The sequence below is a fragment of the Rhyacophila brunnea genome, unplaced genomic scaffold (genome assembly GCF_057557595.1).
Source record: "Rhyacophila brunnea isolate RB1 unplaced genomic scaffold, BYU_Rbru_1.0 scaffold_13, whole genome shotgun sequence".
Taxonomy (NCBI): Eukaryota; Metazoa; Arthropoda; class Insecta; order Trichoptera; family Rhyacophilidae; genus Rhyacophila; species Rhyacophila brunnea.
The window spans coordinates 40,821,256-40,846,967 of NW_028232785.1; the positions used below are offsets into that span (position 1 = coordinate 40,821,256).

General features: G+C 33.4%; 1 long non-coding RNA gene across 1 annotated transcript; it reads right to left on the reverse strand.

Moving 5' to 3' along the window:
- Nucleotides 1–19,469: 19,469 nt before the first annotated feature.
- Nucleotides 19,470–24,931, reverse strand: LOC147077537 (uncharacterized). Its single transcript, XR_015069481.1, has 3 exons — nt 24,709–24,931; nt 23,305–23,442; nt 19,470–21,969 (listed from the first exon to the last, which is right to left on the reverse strand). It is a non-coding gene; the product is annotated as an uncharacterized LOC147077537 (long non-coding RNA).
- Nucleotides 24,932–25,712: the final 781 nt, after the last annotated feature.

Genomic DNA, 25,712 nt, shown 5'->3' on the forward strand with positions numbered 1-25,712 from the left:
AATAAACGATTGCAGTCTACCATAGACATTAAGAATTGGACAAAGTTTTGCCATTTTTTATAACCACGCAGTCTAAATAAATTATATAATTCCTGTAAATATTATTATAGCAGCTATCAATGACATTATTAATGGACAACGCACTCAGTACAGTAGCTAGCAGGTAAGTTCGCGCATAGCGACATTCGCACATGTATAGCTAGACGTCACGCAATTTCCATTATGCGATATTACGCATCGGGAATTTATAGCTACCTATATCACCTTTATTGTAATGGCGTTAGAACAGTGTTTCTAGTGTCAATGTTCATTTGAGTGAACCCGTTCGAACCGAACCATTCGGCAGACCGACAAAAAGCAATGGGAATTTATAGCAATATAACCTTTATTGTTAATGGTGTTAGAACAGATTATGCCATTCGGCAGACACGACAAAAAAGTAAGTGTCATTTTTTTCCAGATGCTTCGTCCATATTAATGTCATTGGCAGCTATGCATTAAAAATTAATACATGTAGATGGGTTCTTTTTGCTATTTTAAAGTCGACAATTGCTCACGACGATCGTCGAATCTGGTTGGGACTTCGAATCTGCTGGTGTCATCAGCCGGAGTCAATCCACTGCTGGATGAAGGCCTCCCCAAGTGTCTCGGTCACTCTCGCTCCTGTGTCGTTCGCAGCCACGTATTTCCGCCGAACTTTATCAGTTCGTTAATCCAGCGGCTTTTAGGGCGACCGTGTAGCCTTAGGACATCTCTTGTGTTGAGGGTCCACGTCTCGCAGCCATACGTGAGCACGGGCAGCACACATTGGTTGAACAATTTGGTATTATTAACAATAAAGTATGTCAATAATATTATAGGTATTGATTGAGATATTTTATTTTACCGGATTAAAAGTATTATAACCAAAGAGATTGAATCTCTACATCTCTACAATCTCTTTGATTATAACGAAATAGGATTTTAATTTTCGATGATGGTATTATCGGATTCGTCTTTTATTATCTATGGTCGCAAACAGCTGGAGCAGTGTTGCTAACTGTACTATAATTAAAGTACAATAATATAATTTTGATTCGGCGAAAAATGTAAAATACTATAATTTTACGCCAAATATGCCAAAATACTATAATTTCAAGGGATTAAATCTAGGGGTGGCAGGTTATATGAAAGTATGGTGAAAAAGTATGGTGAGGCGGTCTGGTAATCAATTTGTGGCAAAATTTCCACGTTAACATTATAAATTATATGGGTAGGTACGTTATAATGACCAAAGTAAATCTTCCGTGATCCCCTGATTTTTTTTTATCGCGTCGCTATATCTTGTAAGTTGTCAGCTATTGTTGGCCTGCTTCATTCAATTATATGTGAGAACCGATTCCTTGCCCCTACATTTATTTAATACCTCTATGGTTTCAATCGAAAAATATTCCTGTACTATATTGTTACCAATCAGAAAAACTATAATTTTTACGCCTTTGTACTCTATTCAGCATTGAAAAAGATGGCAACACTGAGCAGGAGAATAATAATAATAATATTATTATCACGCCAGCTGTCATTCTGACATATCGTACACGTATATATTTACAGCTTTTAAAAGAAAAATGGATATAAAGCGCGAGCCGGAAGATGACGATTCTAATGTAGACAGGAAACCATGTCCCGTTTGGTTTGATGTACCAATAAATAGTTCAAACAGCTCAGATCGCCATGCTTATATAAAGAAAGAATTATCTGACGTTCCACTTTTAGAGGTAAGTCATATTATAACAATAATTAGTTATTATGTAATTGCGAATTTACTGATAAAATGTAAAGTACAGTCGCATTCGGTTATTACGATCACGCATATAGCGAGATCTCGGATGTAGGTAACTAGGAGACATTTGTTGACATTTTAGTTTATGATTTTCTCCATACATTTATTCACTGTTATAACGAGCAACTTATCCGTTATACCGAGCTAAAATATGGTCAAACTTTTCCTAAAACTGTTCATGTGTCAATCGTTTAAAAATACTTCGACCCTAAGCAATAAAATCTGACCAGACAAGACACTAGTTAAGTGTCTAAGTACCTAACTAATTGGTGGTTTTCGCCGACAATATTGAAAAAGTGTAAACGCATATGGTTGAAATTGCATGTAAAAAATCAAAGATATGTCAGTAGGTACTAATACCTTATGAAACTCACGTGGGTGTATTGGTGAAGACCTCCTTCGGGCATTTTTTTTTGTTTAGGGAGTGAAAGACATCATAGCGGGCACAATTAGTTATATTGACAACACAGATTTTCAATTTGAAAGCTCCGCGCAGAGTGCTCCGCAAAACACTTTTTGAGAAAATATATTATAACCAATAGAAAAAATCTTTTTGACAAAAGTAAGCCACCCTGGCAGGGAATCGAACCCTGCATCTCCGGGGTTTACGTACCATCCGCGCATTACCTCTATGCTACGCAGTGACATACTAATTGCGACAAATTTTAACTATTGGCCACTTTAAATACCCACTCATCAGCGCTCTTCTAAATCAAGCTACTTTGGCAATTGATTTTTGTTTATTAAATCAAAGTAGATACCTATTACTTCAATTACTAACCGACGTCGTGGATTTCTCCATTATTTTTTATGATGTAACTTACTTGAACTTGCTAATAATTTACCGTTTCTTTTATTCAACGAATAATTCACAAGATTTAAGAATGTACCATTCTAATTATTGAAAATATATATAATTTTGAAAAACACTTTTTGAGAATATATGTTATAACCAATAGAAAAAATCTTTTTGAAAAAAAATATGCCACCCCGGCAGGAAATCGAACCCTGCATCTCCCGGGTTTACGTCTCATACGCGCATTACCTCTATGCTACGCAGTGACATACTAATTGCGACAAATTCTAACTATTGGCCGCTTTTAATACCCACTCATCAGCGCTCTTCTAGCATTATTGTTAGTGTAATTTTGCATGACGATAATATGTAATAAAAAGTTCCAATATTATATTATATTTTATAGTTAGGCAATCAAAGACCCGTTTCATTAAATAAAGCAACTCCTAACATTGGGTACCTAATTTATGTTTTCTTACAGAATAGCACGTTAGATATCTCAAAAATAAAAAGTGAATGGAACTCAAATGGGAATGTTCCTGAAGATGGCATGCTTCCATTTAAATATGAGGAACCTACAGCTGGATGTTCCTATTCTCAATGTGGGCCAGGGCCAGTCAGTGAGGTAAACATTTTATTTTTTATTTCTATTATCTACATATTTTTTTTTGTTTCCCATAAAAAACATTCATGTCTACCTTTTTTCATTTATTAGTATTCTACGTTATCAAAGAATATGCTTCCACCAATCATGGCCTCCAAACGGGGAGGCTGATGGGGTTCTAGCCTGGAGGCCCGGCGATGCGAGTCGACCAGATAAGTGAGATAAACACACATCACTAATTCGCTTCACTTATATAAAATTATATGGTTGTACGATACAATTTTTATATGTGTATTAATACTCGACAACTCCATAATTGAAATGGATATATAATAATATACAAAAAAACACAAAATATAAACACTAATTTTACCGCGTAAACCATTTGAAAAACGCTACTGTAGAGCATCACACTGCCTTTATCCTAAGCGATAGGTAGGAGGGCCCGACAAAGATCCTAGCCTGGGGGCCCACTTCAGGATGTGGGGGCCATGCCACCAATAATAGATATTAGATCATTAGAAAAAAAATAGCATAGAATATTTGTTTAACTTATTTTTTTTTAAGCTTGATATTTACCATTTTTTTCGAATATATCCGATTCTAATTAGATCATATTATGGGACTCCACAGAGTAGAAGTTTGTATTAACAATTTTTTTTTACGAGAAATGGATGTCAGCCACTTGCTCAACCTATAAGGTCCATACTTTTACTCAAACACAAATTGAAAAACAATATGTGTAATTGCCAGACCCAGGATTCGGACGTGGGACCCAAGACGCTATAAGCTAACGCTTATGTGCTTTTCTAGGGTACTTATCATGGTCCCAAAATCCTGAAGTGAGCCCGCAGGCTAGGATCTTTGCAGGCCCCCCCTACCTATCGCTAAAGATAAAAGCACTGTGATGCTCTACAGTAGCGTTTTTCAAATGGAGTACGTGGTAAAATTAATGTGAATATTTAGTGTTTTTTTGTATAATACATCCATTTGAATTATAGAGTTGTCGAGTATCGATACACAATTAAAAATTGTATTGTACAAGCACATACTTTAAAATAATGACACTGAAGGAAAATAGCGCCCTTACTGTTAGAGCAAATTTGTGATGTGTGTTTATCTCACTTATCTGGTCGACTCGCCACGCCGGGCCCCTCCTAAGTCCGGGCCCCTAGGTTAGAGCCCTGTTAGCCCCCCCTTTGTGGGGGCCATGGTACTTATATTAGTGATATATCTCATTAGTTAACTCCATTTAATTCCCAATATGTTACCATTGTTTTCCCAGTATTGACGATTTTACACCTATTGAATGTAGTACTATTATTGATTATTATCTAATGATCCCTTATTAGGAGTTGACGATTTTAGTAAGGGAATTTTTACAAACACTTCAACCGTTCATAGTTTGTTTGTTATATTTTTTATTGTGATTCTTGAGTTAAAAGGCCGGTGATAAAATGTGTAAGTACCTACTTTATTATATTCATTTATTTCATAGTTTGTAGTATTCGTTTTCAGTGTGTATTTACCTTTTGGTGAGTGCGCATAGTGCTTGAAGATGCCGAAAGGCGAAATCTGGGTCGCAAAAAACTTCACCTTACTTAAGTCAACAGCTCATCATCATCATAATCATCATCAGCATCAAGTTCAGCAAGGTACAGTGGTGAACCCGACGTTCCACGCAACCTTCTGACCAAGTAGTTGTGATATCACGTCAAGGTCACGACTGTACCTTCCTGAACTTGCCGGTAGAAGATTGCGGCGGAGGTAGATTATGGTGTTGAGCACAGAAAAGAAAATAAATAGAACTCCGATCTCCTATTCTACAAACGTTTGAAAGTGAAGCAGGATTTTAGTAGTGTGAGTAAATGTGTGGACGCAAAAAAAATGACCTTCGTAGCACGCACAGAGCCGCATTATTGATGACTACTTTCAGTAGAAAGACTTAATACGAAACATATTTTAAATACTTACATATTACTAATATTAGTGTTTTAACGCGTTTTTAAATTAACATACATACTTATTAATTTCACACACAATTAGGAATATACTTTCTAGAAATTAAAAAAGGATATTAATTTGGTTTTTTAGAAAGTATATTTATATGAAATGAATGAACATAAATAACACATTGTACAGAATAATTATGAAAAATATTAAATATAATTATAAAAATCCCATTCAACTTATACGTCACATAATATATAAGATTAAGTAATAACAAGATAAGTACAGCAATATTTACATACAACAGGTAATTCTATATAGGTATAACATTAATCGCATTTATAATAATATATTAACAGAAAGCATACATTTTGTCTTATACCTAACTTACTGTCATCCATCAAACACACATTTTATTAATGGTGTGGGTTGAAAAAATCAATCTAATAAACAATAATGATGGGACCCATGTAGGGCTTCCAATTATTATTAACCAGAGGAAAATTACTTACTATCCAGTTAGCGGTTAGTTTGCTTATTTACATTATTTACAATATATTTGTATACAAACAAAATTATTTACGGGCAAGACAAGACGTGTACCTACTCAATTTAGGGGATTAAGCAAAAAACCCAAAGCAGTTGTCGATATCCCACAGCTCTATAGATTTGCCGTGGATATCTAAGCCACGCGTAATCCTTAAAGACCGCCGCGCTATTATTTATTCTATGGAATTTGTCTCACACTATATCAATAACAATAAAAGTAAGCCATTTAAAGGGTAAGTAAGTAATAAAGTAATTTAGGCAGGCGATTTTATTACTTGAGTGAAGACTGAGTTGTTGATTATTTGTTACGACGCGACGTTTTTGAAAAAGCTTTCACATGTTATTTTCGCGGTTTGTCTCTTTAGTTCATATACCTACTAATAATTATATAATAATAACCCGGTTTTCGGTTAGTTTACATATCCGCGGTTACCCAGTTAGCAGGTTTCAGTAAAAACAGGGTTGGAAGCTCTAGATCTATTAACACGCTATTCATTTTTCGTATACAAATATGAAAAACGACGGTACGGACGTAAATAAGAAAATATTATACACGATTTATTCAATCGAGACAGGGAGAAAAACCAAATATTAACTTTTTTGACTTTTCTGTCGCATGTATAATGGAAGATTTCTCTAAACATGGCATTATCACTTCCCTTCCGACTAAATATAGGTAGGTACACAATACATCTACGGTGAGCAATAATACATAACTGAAACATTTAATGACTTCAAAATAAAGTGATAGTCAGCAATTACAAGGTTTTGTGTCTGCTTATGGTAGTCGAGATGGATATCCAAAACAAGGTACCTATTTGGAATGATAAAAAGATCATGGCTATGTCAAAATGCCGACGGAGATTAGGTATGTCGACGTAGTTTTAAAATTTGAAATAATATAGCTAGCCATGTGTTTTTTTTTTAATTCATAATCGGCGGCAGTGCGTAAGGTACTGGCCTTCCATCCCAGATGATGAGTTCTGGGTTCGATCCCGGTGAAGTCAAAATATATTTACATAATCTAATATGTAAATTCCTTAAGCCTGGGAGTTTTACCACTATTATTGGGCTTCACGGCCTGTTATGGTGTTTAATAAAGAAACAAATAATAATTATAAAAAATAATACAGCCCCTTTATAAACATTATATATGTATACAATACTTATGTGTTTACGTTATTTCTTGATAATAGAAAGTAACATTCAGACCATCGACATCTAATTCAAATATAATTTTCTACAGTAAATATTTTACTATATAACTATAACAATACTAACCTAACATGATCTTGATCTTGATCCCGTGGAAATCTGTTATGCCAAAAGTCAATTCTTAGTATAATATCATTAATTATTCATAAAATATTTGAAATCGTTAAACTTTGTAATTTGTGTGTTTATCTCTTCATTTTGTGATTAAAATGAATATTGACAGTAAATAAATGCACATTTACCTATGCATATTGCATACGCAACTGTATAAATCATTATTATAAACAAAACAGTTATAATTGATTATAATAAATATTATCTAATATTCCCTGTCTGAAATGCGGCCCTGTTATTCAAACAAAACACACGTATTATAATTATGCATACAATGGTGTGCGTCGCACTTTCCAAATACACCCAATATTGTTTGTGCGTCGTCAAATACCACGCGTAAAATTAATTTTAATTCATGTTAAGATATTGACATATATATTCAAAATAACAACAAAAATATGCTTTCTTGTGAAATGTAGTTGCGCTATTTGTTTTATTTTTCATATTTGTATCGCTACTACAACCTTTTACTGAACATATTGCCATTTTCAATTTTAAATTAACATAAAACCGAGAGCACTGAGGCAGTTGTCAGACCGACGCACAAGTTTAGAGTGACGTTTTCTGAACACGCGGTTTAAGTTTACCTTACTCGAGATCGGTTGCTTGCGTAGCCTTACCGGTTGGGTATTTCAGTTCCCTATATTTCTGAGTTCCCTGGTGTTGAGGATAATGATGAAGAAGTCGAAGATGTATGCAGGAGCGAGTTTTATTAGGGGTAACGGTTGGTACAATAGTATGTTACAATAATAAACTTATGATAGGTACGGATCCGAGGTCCGCATCTCGGTACAATCAGATGTTGGGCGAAGCGATATAAAGACTGCGATGGTAATAGACTGGAAACGTATTTTCGAGTGACATTTTGATAAATCATTATTCGTAATTTATAAAGTCAAAAGTAATACCTAAACATTATATTCTAGTACATAATTATATTGAACAAATCAGCGGTTTAAATACGAGTAGCTGTGAATTTTATTTATTATTACAGTCATAATATAATATGATAGTATGGGAATGGATATTAGACTAATTTTCCATTGCTATACAGTATTTCATATCGCCAATCAATCTGCTGACACAGGTAATGAGTTGTTTACCGGAATATGAGTTGCTGGGAATTTATTATTGCGATCGAATAATTTGATACATTAAAAATAGATATTTATGACCAATAATATACTAACAGCTACAAATCTATCTAATGGAGGCCTCTCCAAGCTGATTCCACTTCACTTATTCTTGTGAATTGCGTTGACACGTATTACCGCAGAACTTTATCATTTCATCGTTCTAGCGGCATTTAGGTCTACCTTGCGTGCGCTTTGTACCTCATGGATACCACCAAACGACTAAATTTGTCAAACGATTGTCTGTTCTTCGAGCTATGTGTCCAGCCCATTTCTATTTGAAATTTTTTGCAAACTCTATTACATTGCAAACATTTTTCTGTTTCGTTATCCAACATAATTATATTAAATCTAAATGTTTTTCTTAAAAATATTTTTTTTGTCTTTAATAAGGTATGTTCCAGAGTTCATCTAAACATTCAAGATATTCCTCTGACTTGCACGGATTCCAGTAAGGTTACTGATGAAGAATATCCATTAAAAGAGGTACAATTGTCAACAGATGAATTGGTCGGCTCCAAGATAAAGAATATAGATATAATCATACACGAAAAAGACATCAAACGAGAAATAGTTTTATTTAATTCACCAAAGGTGGTTAAAATTGTTTTAAGAAAAGTTAGAAGTTTTCCACGTAATTTTATTTGTAATATTTGTGATAAAGTGTTTGGTTCTATCTATGCTCAAAAGCGTCATAAAAATATTCATAATCGCTTTGTTGCTGATAACAGTAAATGTCAATCGATCAAAGACATGAAACAATCAAATATAATTGAAATTGGAAAAAATCGTTATAAATGCGACATATGTTCATATAAATGTTCACAAATCGGTCGTCTAAAAACGCATATGATGACACATACAGGTGAAAAACCATACAGTTGCGACGTGTGTTCATATAGATGTCCGCATTCTAGTAATCTCAAAAAACATAAAATGAAACACAGTGGTGAAAGGCCATATAAATGTGACGTATGTGCATATACGTGTAGGACATTGAAAGATTTAAATGATCATAAAATGACACATACTGGTGAAAAACCGTTTAAATGCAGTATTTGTTCATTTACATCTATAACAGCTCAGTATCTGAAAAAGCATCAAAGAAAACACACTGGTGAAAAACCATATAAATGCGACTTGTGTTCATTTACATTTTCGCAGATCAGTAATCTTAGAATTCATAAGATGAGACATATTGGTTTAAAACCATACGCATGCGATGTTTGTTCGTATAGTTGCACAACGTTGAATGACTTAAAAAAACATAAAATGATACACGGTGGCGAGAAACCATACAATTGCGACATTTGTTCTTATAAATGCTCGCAACGGGGGAATCTGAAACTTCATAAAATGAAACATTCTGGTGAAAAACCGTATAGTTGCGACGTATGTTCATTTAAATGCTCGCAGTCCAGTGGTCTCAAAATTCACAAAATGAGACATACCGGCGAAAAACCATACAATTGTCATATATGCGCTTATGCGTGTGTAAGCTTGAAAGAATTGAATGATCATAAAATGACTCATACCGGTGAACGTCCATTTAAATGCGACATTTGTCAATATACATCTATAACAGCTCAAAATTTGAAAACACATAAAATGAATCATATTGATGAAAAACCTTTTAAATGCGAGGTTTGCTCATATAAATGCAAATCACTCGGTAATCTGAAAATGCATACAATGAGACATACTGGTGAAAAACCAAATAAATGCGACTTGTGCGATTATTCATGCATAAGATCAAAAGATTTAAAAGAACATAGAATGATACACACTGGCGAAAGACCATTTGTATGCGATGTTTGTTCATTCACATCGATAACGGCAAAGCACTTAAAGAAACACAAAATGAAACATAATGGAGAAAAACCGTTCAAATGCGATGATTGTGCTTATTCGTGCATAATGTTGAATGATCTAAAAAAACATCAAAATAAACATACTGGCGAACCAGCTTATAAATGCGATGTATGTAATTTTACGTTCATAAAGTTGAAAGATTTTAAAGAACATAAAAATACACATTCTGGTGACCATTTTAAGTTGATGATTGACACACATAACGCATAATATAAAATTATACATGTTAGATAATCAGAATAGATAAATCTATATATCTAATCTATAGATGAAATCTTAACCTAGGTCTGAGACTGCGTATGGTACGTTGTTATGTTCTCTCAATTCTTTTGTATGGTATGGAAGTATGGACGCTAAACCACGAGATGTCACCGGGACTTAAAGCTTTCGAGATGTGGCTGTATAGACGCATCCTCAAAATTCCTTGGACTGACCGGGTGACAAAATAATGTTGAAGTTCTCAATCGAACGGGGAAGGACCGAGAAGTTCTACGGAGTATCAAAACCAGGAAACTACAGTACCTCGGCCACATTATAAGAGGACAAAAATACAGCATTCCCCAACATCGCCTTGATGGTGGCCGACCTCCGCTAGGAGATGGCACAATAAGAAGAAGATGGATACATATTAATTTTTAAATTAAATTCTACACATAGGTGAATTATAAGTAAACAACTATATAGTTTGTGAGACAATATTGTTAAAAACGTTAAGATTATTTTTACCACTACAGAAGACCGTAGACGCTCAATGGCACTAGTGTATTAGTAGATGTAAAACTATCACATAAACATACAGGCTTTAAGAAAATCACATAGATGTATTGTAACCTCACCAGCAATCGATCTCTGACCCTTGGATGAGGAAAGGCAACTGCCATACGTACCTAATACTCTTTGTCTCTAGGTATATTCAACTCACATTTTTTCTAGTACTTACATAATATAATATCAGCGCATCTATTCTATATACAAGACTGCTTTCGGCGGCTATCGCTCGGAATGTATCTAAGTATTAGCACATACTTTTAACAATTAAGATAATAAGTTAGTTGTAATTGTTACAATAAGTGATATATTTTAACAGCACCTCTCTTGGCTGTGGTAAACTTTAGAGTGAGCTAAACAGTTTTGACAGTTCAGACGGCTAACTTACCGTAATTGTTACAATAAGTGCTAATGTTTCGATACTATACCCCCTAGATAGCTGCCGTAGCGGCCGAAAGCAGTTTTATATATAGAATAGATGCGCTGAGGTGTTACCTATCAATGTTGTAGATAGGTAATATACCTATTCAATATTATAAAGTGTTACATTCTCAAATCTTGTGATTTTTTTTGTTGAATACGAAAAATCGTTTAAGTATAAAATTATTATAACTAATATAAGTATATTATAGCAGATATTTCACTCTATAGCGGAAGGTTTTTTTTACATTCACTCGCACGTGTAGGTACTACGCGTTTAAATCGCTTTAGATATATTACTCACGTCGCATAGCGACTATACCTATAGTTTATTCACTGCAATTTAGTACCTACCTAATCTGTTCATTTATATTTTCTTTGAGATTATGAATGAATAAATGTAATTAAAACAGATACCCACTGTCTTTTTTATTCAGGGCAAGTTGGTATTTAAACAAATTCCTTTTCATGAAATCCTGCAGCTAAACACCATGATTCGTACTAGAACCTTAGATTATCATAACATACCTAGAGGGATTAGATGCTATACACTGAATCAAATGAGGAGTGGGACAACTGGGCGCCGTACTGTCGAATAAAATAAATTTACGTTCTCTACGATTTTATACAGAAAGTAGACGGGGAATTTGAATCAGTTTCTATCTAATAGGTAACTAGTTTTAATTCATTTTGCCCTTCACATGTTTTTTATTGCGGATTGAGGCATTATATAAAAATAAAAGAACTCTCATCTCGTTGGAACATAAATATATGCACAATTAAATCATTTACAAAGTATTAAATATTAATATAATAATATATAATAAGAACGTCTATATCCAGGGCTCAAAATGGACCGGAACGCACCGGAGCGCCGTTCCGGTTCGTGCAATCTGTAAAGTTATCGCTCCGTCTCACCTACAAAATAATTTTACCGTCTGAGGTAGATATGCAATAGATATAACAAAAAATCTGACATACATACACATAAAATTTGATAAGCTTGTTAATATCCTTGGAAAATTTTCGAGTGCTCCGGTTCGTAAACTTTTCTATTTCGAGCGCTGCCATATCCACAAGGATAGGGGGGGGGTCTGACAAGACTCTAGCCTGGGGGCCCAGGCTCAGGAGAGGCCCGCCGAGGCAAGTCCACCAGATAATTTAGATGAGCACACATGGAGCGCCTAGTTTCAAAAGCCCCTAAAATGATTTTCGGTAGTTCTGAGAAAAATGGGGTAAACGATTTTAGGTAGTTTTGAGAAAAATGACAAAAATTCATATCTATTAAGTATTTATTTTTTAATTCGTTACATTCTGAAGAGTATTTTGGCTTTACATTTTAGGGGTGTTTGAGAAGCACACCCAACCATTTTAGCGGATTTTGAAATTTACCCTAATTTTTGAGCATACGTATTGACGGTTTTTGCCGTTTTTTTAAAGTCAATCTTTGGCCATCATATAGGTAGGTAACAACATATCAATCTGAATACATTTCTTCTTCTTCTTCTTCCACGGCGCTACATCACAAATTTGCTTTAATAGTAAAAAAAATCGTCTGCTTCCTTCAATAATGTTATTATTTAAAATTATGTGGTGGAACGATAAAGATTTAAAGTTGTCTATCGATACTAGACAACTCCATGATTCAAATGGATGTATTAAAATATGAAAAAAAAACACTAAATATACCTACACATTAATTTTACCGCGTACACCATTTGGAAAACGCTATGTAGAGCGTCACACTGTCTTTGTCCTTAGTGATAGGTAGGGCAGCCCACCAAAGATCCTAGCCTAGGGGCCCGGTTCAGGATGTAGGGGCCTTGAGAACGTCTATTTATTTTAGAATTTCATTCGATTGCGTGCGGTCAGTTGTCTCGGCGCCGAATCGTCTTGGACTTGAATTCAAGAATTTAATTGACTTCAATTGAGCGTAGTTATGCACAAAGCAGCCGAGCCACACAAACCTCAAACAGAGATAGAAGCACTTTTATGTAAATTGTGTTTCTTTAAATCAGCAAAGCCTCTGTATACTGTGTATACTTTTTGAATGATAGATATTATATATATGATTTTGTATAACTTTTGAAGAGATAAAAGCATATAAGCTATGAAATTTTGGTGTTTTAGCAGTCCAGGTGTTTTGATTAAAATGGTTTTTTTTAGAATGTGCATTCTGCAGAATGCAGCCATCTCTTATTTTTGTAAGAAAAGTCTTTATTTTTGATTATTTTCTTTAAAAATAGCCTTCTAAGTTACTTAATTATTATGGGAATTTCAAAATTCTGAAAATAATTCGAAAAACTTGTAAATTATACATCAATATTTAGCTGCCTGGCACTATTTTTTATATGAAAAATCTGTATATTATATTATATATAATAAAATGAAACACATATAATGTAATTGAGAAAATAATGTTTATTAATTGAATGTAGAAAAACATACCTTACAGTCACGATTTTAAAAATGTACATAAGTACATATTATTATCATTTGGCTGCTTTTTGCAAAACGAATATTGCTTATTTTTAGAACGCATTTATATGACATTTTTGTATGACAGCAGCTTGGTTGCTTTATGCAAATCGAAAATGTCATTCTGCGATTTGCAAAATCTTTAAAACGCATTTATATGAGATGTTTGTATGACAGCAGCTTGGCTGATTTGTGCAGAACGTAAAACAAACGTGTGAGATTATGGAAATCACAATAACTCATTTTTTTCAAAATTGTGGCTTGGCTGCTTTGTGCATAACTACGCTCAATTTATATTCAATATTTAAACTCGTGTAAATGATAAAACCAAGTTTATAATATAATAATATGTGTATACAGCAAAAGTACCCTCTATAATAATTATAGTCGCCATTCTCTTGCTTTCAATTTATTTATTTTTTCACATATTGTGGACATTACAAATTATAAGTTTAAGACGTTCACAACATGACATTTAGAAACAACGAAATATAAAACAGTATTACATAAAAAAGATATACCTAGATCAGTATATCAGAGATAGATAGTATGTTATTAAACAGTAGAAATGTGTACATACATATAAATTAGATAGGTACAAGGAAGTACACCAGATGAGTTAAGCAGACCCTATTTTAAGAATTTATATAACCTATACTCATTCTCACGTAGGTGGAATATATCATCACCCGAAGCAATTTCGTTGAACATAGTTATCGCCATCCCAATTGGCATTACCAGTGGCAGGTTGGTTCTGCACCTTGGGAGAATAAACAACTGATAGTCTCTATTTCAAAGATAGTTATCAGGGACACACAGGTCAACACTGCCCAGAATGGCAGAGTTCTTATTTATACCTCGTATAAGTCGAAAAAAATACGTAGCCAAATAAAGATTTTTTTTCTAAATTGCAGACTGCAGTATGTAAGCATGCCTATGATAAAGTCAGTTGGATAAAGCCACGGATAGTATCCATTTAACCTTTATATAAGTATGGCCGTCAGGACTTCTTTAACGATTAAATGGACACATCAACCCAAACAAGATTTGGCGAATTTATCTCTAAATGAATGCTGACTTCATTAGGTTCTTGTTTTTTAGATACATTATTATAACGTTTTTAATCGTGTGGCACGGCAAAGAAACGAATCGCAATGCAACGATGCAACGTCCATAGACACAAATTATTTTATTTTTCAGTGCTGCCATCTTTTCATGGTAAGCAATCCAAGAAAATAACAGACAAAAAAAATTGTTCAAAAGAGGTAAAGATGCCCTTGACTTTGATTTAATTAAAATTAAATATCGTAAATTAGCTGTTTTTGGTCATTTTTGGTCGAAAGCCGTAACTAGGTACCTAAATAAAAAAGTGACTCAAAATTTTCTGCATTTTAATTAACTATCTATTTATTTTATTCAACGAATAATTCATAACATTAAAAAATGTACAATTCTAATTATTGAACATACTTACATAATTTTTGAAAGATACTTTACAAGAAACACAATTTTTTTTTAAATATTATAACCAATAGAAAAAATCGGTACTGTTCGGTTATTAGGAAAACAGCGGAAAACACATTTTAAAAATAGCCAATAAACTGAATTATTTGTTAGGTTAACCTAACCAAACCTAACCTAAACTAACAAATAATCCAGTATAATATCGGGTATTTTCAAAATGTGTTTTCCGCTGCCTTCTTTTTAATCTCTTTAAAAAAGTAAGACACCGGGTCCTGTCGGATTTATATTTCCTCGTAAGTGTTTTCAAAATTATGTATTTTCCGTTTTTTTGTTTTGTTTATCTGTATTACAAACAACCTTTGCATTTTTATTCGAAGACAATGCGTAGCTGTACCATATGTTTTTTGGCAAAATACTATAATATTATGGCTTCAAATTGTTTGGTAAGTATATAATATGCAATAACAGCAAGTATTTTAATAAAAATCTAGCAAGTATTTTATTAAATGGGTGGGATTTATTTAATATTAACAGCAATTAAAAAATGATTATTGGTAAATATTAAAATAATAACAATGGGAGAATTTAAATTGGTATAGGGAATTATTTAAATAATTAATGGTAAGTATAAATATCAATTTGTCAGAATAAAATCTATTTTGGACAGATTTTTTCTTTTATAGAAAATAACTTATTTAGTAGCTTCCTTATTATGTTAAATTTAGTAGGATAGTATTGTTCTTTCTATCTGGCTCTCCATGCCTCTAAGATTTTATTTCATTTTAACTATCAGCTGTAACTTAACTGCACATTCCGAACCATCAATAAAGTTGGAGGTAGCTGCTAGGCATACACTCTTGATCTAAGCGCACTTCAAAGATATATTTTATGTAACCTTACCTTGTGAGATTCAAACCCTTAATCTCTACATTGCGGAGTTAAATACAATAATAATTGTAGTGTCTATTATATATTTTTTCAACTTTGCAATAATAACAATGCATACTTCGGACTTGTATAGTGTTTATTACATATAATTATTTTCAATATCAGAATTAAATAATAAGACAGATTTCAGTTGTTTACAATAAATATATTTCTTATGTTCATAAATTCACAATAACAATCAATGGTAACAAACATAAGACAGAATAAGACGTTTCCTTCAATTACATACAACCTATTACTAAAAACGACCAATGTGAATGATTGAAAATGATAATCTAGGATACACATCCCTCGAATAAACAATGGGAAACAAAAAAAATTAAACAAAAATTGAAAGAAGTGTGTAGGACAAGAACGGTTAGCTAGTAAACAAACAAACAGTGTGACCAGGCTATTGAAAATTGAAATATGAAAAAATATTTCCTCAAACGCAAATGGCGTGAACAGAATACCAATCGTTGATCAATGAATTCAAAATGTTTGAATGAATCTCAAATTTTCCTTGGAATGACGTAGGTAGGGAAGTAAATTAATCATTTCACATAACTTACCTGCCTATCTTTGTAGTAAAATTATTTATTAAATTATTAAATCCTTGACCGTGGTTCGTTCATGATTTAATAATATCATTGAAAATGAATCCACAATATTTATGAAAATAGTTACCTATAATTAGGAAGGTATATATATATAAAATTATATTATTATAATAAATAGAAATATTAGTTCCTCTGTTTATTTTTTAATATCGCTTATTTTGAAACGCTCGTGGGTGGATTACTATATTATTTTTTAAAAGATGTAAGATCTTATGCCGGCGCTCCATTGGCACGCAAGTCAACATTTTTATTGATTAATTTGTTAATCCACACATTAGAAAATGAGAGATTTATCAATTATTTTATTTATTTGTATTTATGAAATTCATAAAAGAAGACATAAAATTTGTGTTGTTTTTACTGTTATATTATTTTATGCAAGTCTACATATAAATAACACAAAATTTTAGGATTGTCGGATGACATTCCGATAATCGCAACTTTTGACTTTTGACAGCTCGACTTTTTTATTCGTTCGTTGATCAGTATCAGACCAACGAAAAATCGGACGACTTATTGTCCTCGGACTTTTGGCTCGCCAATGGAGCGCTGGCAATAAGTTTCATGGTCTTGTTTACAACACACACTATAATAAATTGACAATATAAAATTATTATCTGATTAGGCATTTACACTAATAGTAAAAATAATAATATACCTACATATATAAATAATTAATATACTTACCTATCTACTTCAATTAGTAATTTTAAAAGACGTTGAAAAAAACCTTTTTTGTAGTGATGAGTCCAAAACATGTGAAATTATAAAAAATCCACGAACCCTAACTAATTAATTTAGCATACAATTTTAATTGCATAAATTTAATATCATACTATTAATAATTATTGTTGTACCCAAACTGAAATTAATTTTTTTTATAAAATTAGACAATAATAGGTACTTATCTAATAAAAATGTACTTAGTTTAATATTTGTAGTACCTACCTAGATTAGGTACCTATATTTTTTATCAATTATTAATTTAATCATTGAGGTTATTCGCATTTCTTGTGAGAAATGTCCATCTAGCTCTTTTTTCTGCACCTGTGCGACTTCTTTGCTCAACTTAGTTGATATTCTTTTAATAATAATGTAATCATAAATAGTTTGTTCTTAACGATATTCATAATGCATAGACTAATAAACTTTATATGCGATAATGGTAACTGCGCATGAACGATTAACTATCGTACGGTCAACAATCAAGGAGTTGTAACCATCGTATTGCAATGCAACCCCGCGCATGGACGATCGAGCGAACGGCCGAGTTGAAAATCTGTGTTCAGACACAAAATTTTACACCGATTCGAACCGGCCGAGGCCTCATTGGCAATGCTTTTAAATGAGAGCCCGCGCATGACAAGTCATAGCCGGCCGAGAGTGCACTCACACAAGCATGCACAAGTGACGCGGTCGTATGGAGCGCACGCATACATCGAGCCGTTACGAGATCCACATTTGACAGTTCATCGAAGCGTACCTATTGGCTTTGCATGCGCGTACCAGTCCCATTATTTCAGTTTCTTTCTTTATAAATTAATAATATATACACCCACGTTTTAAAACAGTATGATAATCTATACAAAACCTCTATATATAATCCATTTTGACGTTTCTTATCATAATATCGCGCCATTTTTCGGTGCGGACGCATATCTTCAGTGCGCGCGCATTGCCTCCGATGTATATCACGCCATGCGCGCTCAAACATACTGGCCGGTAATAAATTGGATCATGCGCGAGCATACCAACGATTGTCCGAATGCTACCGGCCGATTATGTAATCGTCCATGCGCGGTAGGCCTAAAATGCCGTGCGCCCCATTGAATGTTTTTTACTTTTCATACTATCAAAATAATAATGGATATTGGTTTTATCTATGGGCAATGTCATTTAAATAATGATTATTTATTTTTACTACTGATTTTTGAATATTATTTCTTGCTGTACCAATATTTTACCATTAAAACTGGGGGGTTTATACCGATACTTTGAAATAAATACTTACCATTCATTTAAAATTCTGACAGTTGTTATTTAAAAACTTTTCAAAATTGTCTATTAATACTTGCTTAAAAATGCACGCCTTTTTTAATGTATCTGTAAGCTACTCGCCATATCGACCATTGAAGTAGAGATAGCATTTCAATTAGATTTAATGGTATATTATATTTTGTTAGTAATGTATACACCACCTTTCTCAGATAGGTTGGTATTGAAGTCATGAAATGATGATAAAACATACTGTATAAAAAATGGGGAGGTATTTTGGATAGGAATGTCACTGAAATCGACACTCTTGTTGGACTCTGACCAATAATAACAACTGCTATAACATAAGCGCCACGTTGGCCGAGTGGTAATGTATCCGCTTGGTAAGTCGAGGGTCTAGGGTTCAAACCCGAGGTCTGGTAAAATTTACATGTTGTATTTCATGTCTGTCTTAATACAGAGCATGGACCAAATGGGTTGAGCAAGTGGTTTACATCCATTTCTCGTAAAAAGTAATGTTATGATACCTGTTCGTGGGGCGGGCAAGATCCACAAAGGATTGTGGAGATAATTAATAATTACAATATAATATTCAATCTTATTAATAATAAAGTGTTATGTGATTATGTTATAATATTACAGTGGATTTTAATAAAAGAATAATATTATATAGTTTAACCTATTTTACTATCCAAATTTCATAATATACAGAGCTTCCAACTACATTTACAATTTTTTTTTCAATATTGAAGATAGGTACATGAAAACATCAGAAACAAACCCGTCGCTATAATAACTCATGAGTTCTCCGCTTCTTGAGCTTCTCCGCAGCGATGCTACAAGAGATCTACGTGCTGCTTTTTTCACATGTCGCAAGACGTAGCGATGGATTTAGGTATATCGTACGACCTTGTTCTCGCACAATGCCCCAACACTGGATAATCAATGTTTTTATCATTTTTCTTATCAAATTTCTAAATAAAATGATGGAACATAAAACTAAAATAAACATAATTTATGATGCAGCGTATTGTTTTAGTGGGTAATTATGAAAATATACATGCATGAACCGATAAATTGATGTTGGTTAATTTTCAACCCCTAATCATTTAAAAATAACAATTCAGGTTTATAATATAAACATACATTTTTCTATTCTCCAGATGTTCGATAGTTTTACCGGAAACGTAGTTTTAATTTATTCCGGTAACCGGAAATACAACAAGATAACAATATAAAAGCATTACTAACCTACATTATTGGTATTCACAGTATGAATCTAGTCATTTATTCAAGCATAGGATATATATATCTACATAGCATTCATAATATGAAATTATGAATACATATCATGTTCGATGGTTGCGGCATAAGCGTCGATCTATAGCTTCGTGGGTCCCAGGTTCGAATCCTACTGACATCAGTTTCTCGTAAAAACTATTTCTTTTAATACAACCTCCACTCTATGGAGGCCCATATGATTTTACTAGAATCGGACATGGTCGAGAAAAATATTGCATTCAAAAAAATATTCACTAACATATTGTGTTCATTAGATGTCTTTTAAGACCAATACGTCGTGAGCAGATGCAGATATAGAAATTCATTGCATTTATAAGGTTTGTCACCAGAATGTGTAATTTTACGTACTTTAAGATGAGCAAGGTGCGATCAACTTTAAAAGCATACATTGCTTTTACAAGGTTTTTGACCGGTATGTGTTCTTTTATTGGCTCTGCGCGAAAAAACATTGTATTCACATTGATCAGCAATTACGCCCATGTGAAACATTATGCAAATTAAATTACGAGAGATATATACTCATCTTCTCAAATAACTAGATAGGCATTTCTTGCAGAGAAAAGGTGTTCAACAGAATACTTTATTGTGTGTGTTTTAAGTGAAGTTGTAAGCATCTCTATAGGCATACGGTAAATTTATAAAATTATTTACTAGTGTGTTATTTCATGTCATTTAAGATTATTATTTTTTTAATTTAATTTGCATTTATGAGGTTTTTCACCTGTGTGTGTCATTTCATGTCTTTTAAGATCACGCAGTTGCAGGCATCTATATGGGCATACCTTACATTTGTGAGGTTTTTCACCTGTGTGTGTCATTTCATGTCTTTTAAGACGACTAAGATGCAAGCATCTATATGGGCATACTTTACATTTATGAGGTTTTTCACCTGTGTGTGTCATTTCATGGTTTTTAAGACTACTAAGTCGCGAGCATCTATATGGGCATACTTTGCATTTATGAGGTTTTTCACCTGTGTGTGTCATTTCATGGTTTTTAAGACGACTTAGTTGAGAACATCTATATGGGCATACCTTGCATTTGTGAGGTTTTTCACCTGTGTGTGTCATTTCATGGTTTTTAAGATGACTTAGTTGAGAACATCTATATGGGCATTCCTTGCATTTATGAGGTTTTTCACCTGCGTGTGTCATTTTATGTCTTTTAAGATCACTCAGTTGCAGGTATCTATATGGGCATACCTTGCATTTGTGAGGTTTTTCACCTGTGTGTGTCATTTCATGGTTTTTAAGACTACTAAGTTGCGAGCATCTATATGGGCATACCTTGCATTTATGAGGTTTTTCACCTGTGTGTGTCATTAGATGTCTTTTAAGAGAACTAAGTAGTGAGCACCTATATGGGCATACTTTGCATTTATGAGGTTTTTCACCTGTGTGTGTCATTTCATGGTTTTTAAGATTACTAGGTCGCCAGCATCTATATGGGCATACTTTGCATTTATGAGGTTTTTCACCTGTGTGTGTCATTTCATGTCTTTTAAGATCACTCAGTAGCAGGTATCTATATGGGCATACCTTGCATTTGTGAGGTTTTTCACCTGTGTGTGTCATTTCATGGTTTTTAAGATTACTAGGTCGCCAGCATCTATACGGGCATACCTTGCATTTATGAGGTTTTTCACCTGTGTCACCAACAATCCCGCCCGTGTGAACCATTTTGTGACGTTTTAGAGCACTTCCACATCCAAAAACTGCGTTACAAAAGCTGCAAATCAAATAACGTGAGAAATGTACTACTCTTCTCAGATTAAGTCGAAGTTCCTTCGGAGTCTCTCGTGCTGAGATTTCTCCTTTAATGTTTTGTTCATCTATCGTCACTTCTGAATACTGCATGATTTTATCTTTGATTCCATCAGGCGAGGATTGTTGACACCTGTCTATATCGTGATGCTTTGTGAAAAAGCCTTTGGTAAAAACCTATAAAAAACAAAAATAGTCGAAGTCGATATTATTTTTAATTAGATTTTAAACTGTTCCATTTTAGTTATTTTTCTCGAAACTTATGCCTTTCAGCATCTTCAGACATTATAAATGTGGTGAGAATGAAAATTACGTTGGTAAATGTAAATGTAAATGGTAAATGGTAATAGTACCGACATAGATATTAAATACAAAAAATGTTACGGAATTGTCCGTAAATAGTTTTTAAAAAATTCACATGTGATATTAAAAAAAAATCACAAAACAGACAATGACACAATCGTGGTGCTACTCTTGGTGATATGTATAAATCTATTATAGTTTCTAATGCAAATTTTTTAGATTGATGTGAATAAGATAGTTTCACTTTACAGTGTTTATTTATAATATTTCTTGATACAATAATTTAAGATCACCAGAATAACGTACATACTATGAGGCAGTTTTGCACTCTGTTCGATAAAAAAAACATTGAAAGCTTCGTGTAGTAATTAGTAATTTCTGTGTCAGTGAGTTATTTGAGAGTGTGCATAGTGTTAGTGTGTTTTTGGAAAGTGTGCATAGTGTCGGAAGATTCCGAAAGGCGAAACCAATGTCACAAACAATATTCAAATTGAGAGAGTTTATATTCAAATTTTAACGAGCGACTTCGATCAACCGTTTAAACAATATTTTAGTATACCATACTTGTGAATTCGTGAGGACACGCATACTAAGCGTCGCATAGAGACGGCGGTTATCCAAAGAGCGACACTCTCGAGAAGGAATGACTCGGTTTATATAATTTACACATATAAAATGTTATAGCATAAATATTTTTCGAATTAATAAAGTTTACCGGTTGAGCACATTTAAATAATGATCTAAGCAAAACAGCAAGTCGTATTATAGCTAAACAACTTAAAAACGGACCTGCGCAGAAGTACACTTACTTTCGCGCGCATATGGTAGGTGTATAAACGCTGTGTCCTTGTGTGAAAAGTCCGTTTTACACGATACAATAGTATATTCACAGTTTACAATGTTTATTTATATTTTATATTATAGTTAAATTACCCAGTATTAATTAACCTATCATACTAATTAAGAAATTAAAACTTTAACTAATGGCATAACAATACTCTCGGAAGCGCTTTCCAAATTCAGTCACCATAGGCAATCGGCTTTTGTATTTTAAAGTAAAGTAGATAGGTATTGATTACTATAATTACTTTTTTCAATACGATTGGCTAGGAATAGTACGGAGATTTATTGAAATTTTAAACGTCAACCTTCGATAAAAATCGGCGAAAGATAAGCAAATTATGTTACAATATATAAAATTGAATGTACCCCATGTGCTGGTGTGTAATCTGAATGCGAGCATCCGGGTTGAGGATCTTTATGAGAAAATGGTGGCATTTTATCTTCAATGAATTCGCGCTTTATGTCAGTCTCAGCTTTGATACCGGTGACACCCGTCGCACCGAACTGAAATAAACAACGTTTCATATAACATGTTGTCAAACAAATTAAAATGTTATTATCTAGGTGGAAGTCGACTGTTGAAATCTCATATAAATAATACACACTAAACATGATCAGGCATATTATATTATATTCAGGGCTCGAAATGGATCGGAACGCCGTTCCGTGTCGCGGAAAAAATAATTTTACCGTTTGAGCTCTAATGGCCATATAACAAAAAATCAAACGAACCTATTTTTATAAAACACATAAAATTAGATAATTGTGTTAATAATTTCAGAATTTGGCTTTTTCATTTCAGCTCCGCTCGAGTGCTGCTTATATTTTGTTTTCATTAAAATAGATTTCAAAATTTTATTAAACTCTGCCTAAACTAAACCATATTATCGCGCCTAATAATAGGGGCTTTCCAAGTTACTATTACTATTGCCAATCGGCTTTTTTATTTTAAATCAAAGTAGGCATTGATAATTTTAATAAAGTACTTTTTTAAGCATTTTTTTTCCAAAAAAGGATTTCTTATGTTTGTTATATATTTTCTCAGAAGTGTTTTCAAAATTAATGAATTAAATATGTTCAATATATAAAATACCATAAAAATGTTAATATTTTATAAAAGAACGTCTCTCGACAATATGTCTGAGACGAATTCTACAGTTTTTTTACATATTGTTCGGAACGGAGCTGATACTCTGGAGAGACTGGTAGTTTTGGGTAGCCACCAAGGCAGATGAAGCAGAGGAAGAGCTGACTGAGGGCAGCCTTCACTCTGTCCTGATATAAGCAGAGGATTGAGAGGAGTGGAAATTTTTGATCGCTCAAAAGATGTTAACATTACAAGGTGGTCACTATCCTGAAGGAACATGAGGGAACGACAAAGAACTAATGGGAAACATTGAAAATGTACAGATGTATTGTGCTTTCATTTAGTGATAATAACCGTTTACACGTAAAAGTGCTGACTGTCGCCAATCTCATACAAATAGAAAGCGAGACGCGATGTTGTCGTTTTATGCTACTTTTTGACATGTCGTCAAAATCGGTTAACCTCAAAATGAGACTGCGCGGTGTATTTGTTTTTTTTCCAGCAGGTTTGCCACTGTCGCTCTACTACGCAGGCGAAGATATCAAACAAATCGCAACTGTCACGTGAAAATTCAGAAGCGAACTTTATTCATGCAAGGAATCTTGCATCTTGCGTCAGCAATAAATCAATGTACGTGTAAACGGGGTATAAAGCTATTGTTATTAATAGTAAAAAAAACTTACATCGAAATTGCAAATGGGATCGTCACTATTCTCTTGTTTTACACAAGTGCGGGCGTCAGGATTATTTGGATGCTTAATCATCGGTGCGTCAATCCAAGGTTTATCCTCTGCATTATACTGGTCTCCATCACAATATTCTCGCTTTACATCCATTTTTGCGAGGAAACATACGACGTACACCTTCGTATCAACGTTTTCCAAACCATAGATACTTTCGCGCAATGTTGCCACCTTCGTCTCACCGAAATTTATTTAGCGGTCTAAAAAATTTTAGTATTTCGGTAATTATTTTTATAGTGCGCGTTGCCATCTATGTTAAAAATGTACAAATGGGTTTTTTTGTTTCTCGCACAAAAAAACTGAGCTTTTGAAAAATTCCGAAGGCATTAATTTAATCCTCCACATTAAAACTGGCGTCCTTATTCTGACACTTCGAAATAAATACTTACCAATGATTAAAAATTCTGACACTTGGAATTTAAAAACTTTTAAAAATTGATTTACTTTAAAAATACACTCCTAATATTATTGGGACCGCATAATATTATAATTCCATGACAAAAAGATGGCAGCACTAACTAGCTCGATGTCCTCTAATGTCTATAGTGTTGTCAACCGTACTATAATTATAGTATTTGTACTATAATTTTGGTCCGCGTACTATGTACGATATAAAATAGGTATAGTACTCCCAAAATACTATAATTCTGAATATCGTACTATAATTTAATATAAAAGTACTATAATTTCGCATTTGCCATTTCGCAATCGAGTCAAATCGACCAATTTGGAAATCTGCGGCCCGCGGCGAAATATTTTCCCTTAGAAAAACGAGCCGACCATGAAAAATCGGGAATCTGCGGCCCGCGACGAAATATTTTCCCTAAAAAAAACGAGCCGGCCATGAAAAATCGGGAACCTGCGGCCCGCGGTGAAATATTTACACTTTCTACTAAATTCTCCGTTATTTTTTTTCTGAGAAACAAAAATCCTATACATTTTCA